We start from the raw sequence: 8,604 nt of genomic DNA on the forward strand, positions 1-8,604 counted from the left end.
TAGCAGGCGTTTAGCCCACTTTGGTTCAAATAGAACATTCTCCCTCATCTTTAATGACCGGTATCTCTGACGTCAATTTAATTTTCAAAGCCTTTCCTGTGCCAAATGAGTATGCCAGTCACATAGGCAACTCAAGGGTTTATCTGGGACTCAGATAGTGGTTAATACCACAGATTAAGTTCTCAAAACTTTTGCTACGCTTCATACGATCCATCCCACATCTTGTAGTGCACCTTGTAGAATGCCCAGGACTTGTGCCAAACCATACACAGAGTGGGTCCCCCTTTCAGCTCTTTCTTCTCAGGAATTTCCCTGGAGTCTCTGGCTTTCATTGGCTCATTTTCCTGGTTCCTCTGGCTGGAAAGATGGGGTTATCTCAGAGTTCTAGCCTCCCAAACTACACAATTCCACATAGCAAGGGTCATTATTTAGGTTTTGATTACAGTATCCTATCTGCCTTTTCCAAGTTTTCATGTAGTTGGTTCTTGCATTCTATCCAATTTTTTGTTATAAATAGTGGTGAGGAGAAGTTATAGCTGGATTATTTCATCTTGGCTGGTATTCTGCCCTTTGTTCTCAGAATTTTTTATTTCTCAAAATTTCACCCATCTCTCAAAGCTCCATTAAAATATCACTCCCATGCAAGAAGTCATCCTTCTTCTCTTACCTGGAAAAACATTCTCCTTCCTCTGAATTAGGGAAGATTCAGATTCAGCAATATTGAGAATCAAGCTGAAAGCCAAATCTTTTCACTGACTATCTTTGTTCAAACATCTGGATTCAATGAAATCAAACCTAACTAAGAAGCATCATAGTGGTTAAGAGATTGGACTTCACTTAAATTCAAGCTCTGCTAACTGCTAGCTATGGGACCTTAGGCACATCACTTACTTTTATGTATATACATCAGTTTTCTCATCTGTGAAATGGAAAAAATAATTACCGCATAGAATTGTTGTGAACATTAAGTGAGATAATAGTTGTAAAGCACCTAAAAAAATACCATGTTGTAAGTGTAAGTGATTATTATCAATTTCTCACAGTTACCATATCTTCACTCTGCAGATGAGAGAACACTGCAGTGGGAATAAGAAAGGACAGGGCTTACTCTATTCCCTGCTCTTACTATGTCCTGAAATGACTATAATTTTTGCTTTAGTAAAAACTGTAGGAGCTCAATTTGTGTATTTATGTGGATCTTCAGAGAAGCATGTGACAGGGTGGGAGATGAGATGCATGAGATGGGTTGGGAGATCTGGGTTCCAAGATCAGGTCTCCTCTGGGTCTGTGTTTTCTGTTGTAAACCATCGCTGCATAGAATAAGCTGGTCTACCTCCTTGTAGCTGATAGCAATCTTGAGAAAAAGCAAATGTTATAGGGTCATTTCTAGGTTTACCATCAAAATGCGTTCCTGAAACACAGAGAAAAAATTCCCAATTTCTTAAGCTGTCTTGTAGACCTTTTGTGTTTTTTTTTGCTGCTATCTATAATCTCATCTCTGAGATTCTAGCTGCACTAACCTAACTAAGGCTCACCTAGTCCACCTTACTGATTCCCAGCTATACCAGGGCCCTCCTGATGTTTGAGCTCAAACATCCCTCCTTACCATCTTGTCAACATGTAAATGTTTCTTCTTTCATCCAAACTGCTCAAAGACATCTGTGAGGGTCTCCCAGACTCTCTGGGACTCTGTTTGCTCAGTCCCTCTCTCTCCTTTGTGTCCCTCAGCTCACACTCTAGCAGCACTTTGGGATGGCTGGTAATCACTTATTTTACAGGTCCTTCTCTCCCACACTATACCAGTGTTTTTCAAAATACATATTATTTTACATTAATGAGTCAAAAACAATTTAAAACATCACTCGGCTTATAAAATAGAGCAAACTAGATTTGAAAGTATCAAAATTCACTGCATGTAATAACCGTGCTTCATGAAACTTTTATCTGAAATAGATCATTAGCAACGTGGCTATAGATGGATGACAAATAATGAACTCTCATGGACCCATGACTCAGATTCAATAATTATTAACGATGTCCAATCTTATTTTGTTTATATTTCTACCTACTCCTGTACCCCCTAGCTAATTTTTAAACAAATCCCAAATAGCATGACATTCATTTGTAAATATTTCAGTATGTATTTCTAAAAAATAAAAACTTTTTTAAAACACAACTATAATACCATAAACTACATTCCTTCTTGTTGGTGACAGTCCAAAAAGTTTGTACAACTTTAAGTTCCCCAGGGGAGAAGCTCCCTCATTTATCTCTACATTTGCAGGACCTGGCACTCAGTAACGGAGGGAAGAGGAGGAGAAGAGAGAAAGGACAGAAACTGAAAAGGCTGGAAAAGGAAACTTAAAGGAAGAGAGTCAAGTCTTTTAGATTTGAATCAACTTCTACTGAAGTTCTCAAAAGAAAAAGAAACAAAACATTCAGTAGATTAAGTTCCTCGACTTTAAATGATTCTTGGGTAATTAAGGCTTCTGTGCTTGCTGTTTCCCTCTGGGGTGCAGCACATGATTGGGCAAGGTATGCACTGCGTACAGTGCTCACATTCTAGCTGTGGTGGGGCACCGGGATCTTTCACAAAAGACAACGCGCTTAATGGGCCGATGGCGAGCCTGTCCTTCCTCTGCGCTCCGGCGACTTACAGTTACCTTGGTCCACCTTTCCCCCTCTGCTGCGTTCTCCCCTGCCTTCTACGCTGTCCACAGAGGCCAGAGGCCGAAGACTCACCATAAAGCCAGACGCCTTTGCCGTGCGTTCTCAATAAAAGTCCACGTTGATAAACATAGACTGTGGTATCAGGAGCAGACCCTCTCTCTTAGGAAAGCCCTGAGTTCTGACAGCCTGGGACTGCCATGGTCACCTGCCAGTCACAGGACTCTCAGATAATATCCCTGAGGCCAAATTTCCTTATATGATATTAGGAATAATAATAGCTCTGCTGTCTCTGAGAGCCCTTGTCGGGTCCAAAGGAAGGAAATGCTTTAGCAATGGTAAAGCAGCACACAGATGAAAAGGATGTTTTAGTGATGATTTATGGTTACCTCCAGAACAACAGTTCCTAAACATCACTGCTGTCTGACAAATCGGGAATTACATTTCTTGCAAAACACTATGCATTCTTTAAAAGTATGAATACACAAATAATTGGAAAATATATCTTATACACAATTTATAATAACAAAACATCAAATGCCAAGAAGCAAATTAAAGATAGCCAAGACTTCTCACTGAAAAACTATAAAATTGTTCTTACTGAGAGAAGTTAAGGAAGACTTAAAGAAACGGGAACATATATCATGTTTATGAATTGAAAGGTTTAGTTTTGTTTAAATGTTTGTTTTCCCCCAAATAGACCGTGATGATAAATTTAATGTGTCAGTTGGACCGCAGGTGCCCAGATATTTGGTCAAACGTTACTCCAGGTAAGTCTGTAAGAGTATTGATAAGATAAACACGCAAAAGTTCTATTAGTTTTGTTTCTCTGAAGGCTCGACTATTGCATTGATCTATAGCTTCAGTGCATTCTCAATCAAAATCCCAACAGGCAATTTGTAGAAATTAACAAGATAACTAAAAATTTATTTAAAAAAAAATACAGAGAACTTAAAAAACAGAATTAAAAAAAAAAAAAACACATAAATTACTATATGTGGCTGAGTCCCTTCACTGTTCACCTGAAACTATCACAACACTGTTAATAGGCTTCACCCCAATACAAAATAAAAAGGTTTTTAAAAAGGAAAATTACCAGACTTGTTATAAAACCACAGTAATCAAGACAGTGATTAAGTAAGGACAAATAGATCAATGAAAAAGAACAGAATCCAAAAGTAACAGTAACTTAATTTTTTTTTTTTAACAGTAACATTTTTCTTTTTTTTACAGTGCTATCAGTGAAATTCAGTAGAGAAAGAAAGGTCTTCTTAATAAATTGCTCTGGAGTATCTGGACATCTATATAGGGAAAAAATGAATCTTGAATTGTTCTTCACAATCTATCTAAATAATTAATGTGAAGCAGATCCTAGACCTATATGTGAAAAATCAAGATACAGACTTTCTAGGAGAAAACATATTAGAGTATCTTCATGATCTTGGGGTAGGAGAAGATTCTTAGACCAGACACAAAAGGCACTAATAATAAAAGAGAAAATGACAAGAACTTCAACACATTTAAAGGCCAAGTTATTTAAAAGCAGTCCTAATGATTAGTTTCAGTTTTTAGTGTGAGAAACACTACATTCAGGCTTGGAAGCCACTGTCCCAGAATAAACACATACAGCCAAGATGTTTCAGGACCTTTTACACAATGTTGCCTCATATCTCGCCAATGTGGTAGGCCCACGGTTAGGAAACATCTAAGAAAACAAGTTTTTTGTCACCAGGAGGTCAGAGTATCACTAGGAGATAGATTCACTCAGTCTACTCATAATACACAGTTCCAACCTGCAATCCAAAAAGTCACGCAGGCAAAGAAGAGAGCAGGCTGGACCGTATTCAACACCATGATGGCATGAAACAGAAGAAAATCTAAAAGCATCTGGGCAAACTGTCCTCATCCCATTTTCATAGACGGAAAAACTGACGTCCACTGCCACCGAGAGAGCTACATGATCACTTTATGACAGAGCCAAAGTGGAACTCAGATTTCTTGGCTCCCTGACAAATTCTCCTTCTATCACCAAGTTGTTATTATGCTCCCGGCTTCAGGGTCTGGCCAGGTTTCTCAGAAGATGTCTCACAATCGTCCTACAGATGTAAGTACCTAAGCCAGCATTTGTGAAGCTCTCAGTATATTGTCCAACATACAGGAGGTGCTCAGTAAAGAATTCTATTACTGAGTTGGATTCAACTTCCCAGATGAGCAGTGATAATGCAGAAGGCCCCGAAGCCAACATTTGAATAGCAAAGACTCATTTCATACCAAGATTATTCCTCCACCTGCCAGGCACCCCATGCCACCAGTGACTACCATCCAAGGAAAGCCAGAGAGACCCTGGTCCTTCTCAAACCTATAGGGCATGAGGATTAAAGAAGAAAACACTTCTCCTTTCTGCTGATATGCCCAGGTTCCAGGTTTTACCCCCAAAATCAGAAGGCTACAAATTGGACATGAACACACAACAGAACTATCCTCACTTCAAACCCTCAGCAAGGGTGAATGGAACAGACGGGAGCTGGCAAGATGTTGATAGAGAAACACGGCTTAGAGGCAAGAAACAGCTGGGATGAGGGAATACCGATGCCTCACAGGGCACAAGGAAGTACACACAAAGGGAAATCTTTGCGTTTTCCAAATGTAAATATTATTGTTTTTCTTTTCCTCAGCCCACTTGCTTCACTTTGCAGATGCACCTCTCACTACTTGACACACACCTTCTAACTTCACATGCAGGTTTTTGCAAGTTTCTCCATTCAGCCAATATATACTGATGGAGTGCTAATGTTGCTCAGGACCAGAGCTAGGCAATGAGAACATGAGGGTGACTGTGGAGGACTCTGACTCCGGAGGGAGAGAAACGGGTAAGTAAGAATAACAGCCACAGAGCATGTGCCATGTGGAGAAGTCACCACACAGTGTGTGTGCTTTGAGGAGCCTGAGGATCAACTTCACATTTGAGTAACTCAGACATGAACTAAAGAGATTCCTGATGAAAGACAAAGAGGAGAATGAAAAAGCTGGCTTAAAACTCAACGTTCAAAAAACTAAGGTCATGGCATCTGGTTTCATCACTTCATGGCAAATAGGTGGGAAAGTGAAAGACTTTATTTTCTTGGGCTCCAAAATCACTGCAGGTGGACTGCAAGGAGATCAAACCAGTCAATCATAAAGGAAATCAGTCCTGAATATTCACTGAAAGGACTGACACTGAAGCTCCAATACTTTGGCCACTTAATGTGAAGAGCTGACTCTGATGCTGGGAAAGATTGAAGGCAGGAGGAGAAGGGAACGACAGAGGATGAGATGAGGGACATGAGTTTGAGCAAGCTCCGGGAGCTGGTGCCAGACAGAGAAGCCTGGTGTGCTGCAGTCCACGGGGTCACAAAGAGTCGGACATGACTGAGCAACTGAACTGACTGAACTGAAACACGAAGAGGAAGAGGAGTCAGAACAGATAAGAGGAGGGGGTGTGAGATGAGCTATGTTCAAGCACTTCAATGGCCATTTTTTGCATTCCCTAAGACTTGGTTTTTACCTTATCATTCAGACAGACTTGATTTGTGTTGCTGAGCATAAAGAAGCACTGGATACCTTCCACAAACCTGACAGTTTGCTTTGATGCCAACCATAGGGTAAAGCCACAAAATTAATAAGTATATGAAGTATCATCCTTTCTCTGTGAAACTATGCTCTAACCGTAAAAACACGATTTCATTAAAACCTGTTAAAAGCTTCAGGGACATGACAACGTCGATTTGCCTCCCATTTGTTTCAGGATGCAAATGTGGACAGTAAAAACACACAGTGAGGGCATATATGTCAAAATCTGAGCTAATTACAATAGAACTGCTGCTTAGATCAATATAGTGAAAGAAAGAAAGTGAAGTTGCTCAGTCGCGTCTGACTCTTTGCGACCCCATGGACTATAGCCCACCAGGCTCCTCCATCCATGGAATTTTCTAGGCAAGCATACCTGAGTGGGTTGCCATTTCCTTCTCCAGGGGATCTTCCCAACCTAGGGATCGAACCCGGGTCTCCCGTGTTGCGGTCAGACGCTTTATCATCTGAGCCACCAGGGAATCAGATCAATATAAGAGCAGAAAATAAAACTAAAAAGCAGTTTTTCTTTTCATTACACTTATGGAGAGTGTTTATGTGCAGGACTCAGCTAAATGTTCTCTATACTTTATCTCATTAAAATCCCTTCATGTCTTTGTGAGGCTGATGCTATAATCCCATTTTACAGATGAGAATGCACAAGGCCAGAAAAGTTAAGTAATTTGCCTGAAGAAGGCATGTAGAATATATTGAAACTAAGACTCAAACCCACATTTACAACATTTTATTGAGTACTAATTATGTTCTTGGTACTTGATCCTCCCAGAAAACTTATAGGGAACTATCACTGTCATCCCCTTTAGATGAAAGAGGGATTAAATAACATTCCCAGCTGTACACATCTTCCTGCTCCAAAGCCTGTGACAGATCCAAGTGCAATTAGGATGTGGAAGGAAACTGGAAGGTCATCCCTTTACTGCAGGCTCTGTACTCCATTCATCTGTGCTCCTGTGAGAGGCTGAGGCCGAGCTCTGGGGAAGTGTCAGACTTAAAGGCTGTGGGTGTTTCGGCTTAGCCTTCACCATCTGTCTGCAAACAGCTTCCCCAGGGAAGCACCCCGGAAACAGTGGTCACCTGTTCCTCTGGTCAGTTACATCAGAGGTGTTCTAAGAGGCACGTGGGGAAGGACACACAAACACTTGACGCATTTTGACCTTTGTGAAATTTAGCAAAACTTTGGTTTTTAGCATCCAGTCTTGGTTGTTTTGTGGCAAAACTGGTGAGCTCACATGTCACCCACTGCTGAGAAAACAAAGCTTATGATGTACATATTAAAACTTACCCAGTGCTATATGTCAATTACACTTCAATAAAATGGAGGTGGGGACAGAAGCAACACTTCAAGAAAACAGAAGTGTTGTGCCAGAACAACCAATACATTTTAAGATGTTTATAACTCTTCTGGCTTGGAATTCAAAAGCTGATTAATTTCTTACAAATAGTTGTAAATTTATAATTATATTTACAAATAAGATATAATGACAACTATAAATTTATAATTTTATAATTAATTATAAAAGATATAAAAGAAAATAAGCATGAGGCTGCAGGCAGTAGCATCAAATACAATGTCAAGAAATTTTGAAACAACCCAAATATCTAACCAAAGGAACAAGCACACTGTGATGTAGAATTGAGTGATATTCTTTGAAGCCATTAACATACTACATGCATTATAAAGATAGGGAAAATGTTTATGATAACAGGAGAAATAAACTTTGTCGACATTAAAATTATATTAAAAACATTTTTCCACCAAAGGACGATGATTGCAAGGGAATAGTGCAAAATGAATAGTAATACATCAGGATGCCAGGGTTTTCAAAGTGTATCTTCACTGCTGTTGTAATCTTTGTGAATAAAACAAGAAAAGCTTAGAACCAACTTGGTTGCCCACAGGAGAGGCACATGACCCTCCCAATTCAGTTTCTCCCACATTGGGATATCACAGTCTTCGTGAAAAAAAGATAAAACTGGGATTTTACAGAAACACCTGCCTTAGCACAGAGCAGGGCAAATACATTCACTTAGCACCTGATGACCCAGCCCTGGCTAGCTGAGCTCTCTCTGTGTGTTATAACAGACTCTTCACATAACTTCTGAAAGGTAAGTGTCCTTGTCCTGGGAGAGAGACACTCCACCTACTGAAAGGACTCCCTTAACTCCAGCAAATGCGCTTGAAGACAATGGTTCCCTTCACTTCCCTGGGCTCTCTCAGCCAGCTCCATGGCAGCTTATTTAACAATGGTTTGGAAATGGGCTACTTCTGCCTCTGCACCTGACGCCCCTTCCCCCCACACTCAACCATCC

The 8,604-nt window shown here is 40.2% G+C and overlaps 1 protein-coding gene across 1 annotated transcript in view; it reads right to left on the bottom strand.

Moving 5' to 3' along the window:
- The window catches only part of ST6GAL1 (ST6 beta-galactoside alpha-2,6-sialyltransferase 1), a 73,212-nt gene extending 70,308 nt beyond the window's left edge, over window positions 1–2,904 (bottom strand). Inside the window, 1 exon segment of the mRNA XM_070371891.1 lies at window positions 2,743–2,904. The gene's annotated coding sequence lies outside the window, so the exon portion shown is untranslated.
- Between the last annotated feature and the right edge of the window lie 5,700 nt (window positions 2,905–8,604).

The sequence above is a fragment of the Bos mutus genome, chromosome 1 (assembly GCF_027580195.1).
Source record: "Bos mutus isolate GX-2022 chromosome 1, NWIPB_WYAK_1.1, whole genome shotgun sequence".
Classification (NCBI taxonomy): Eukaryota; Metazoa; Chordata; class Mammalia; order Artiodactyla; family Bovidae; genus Bos; species Bos mutus.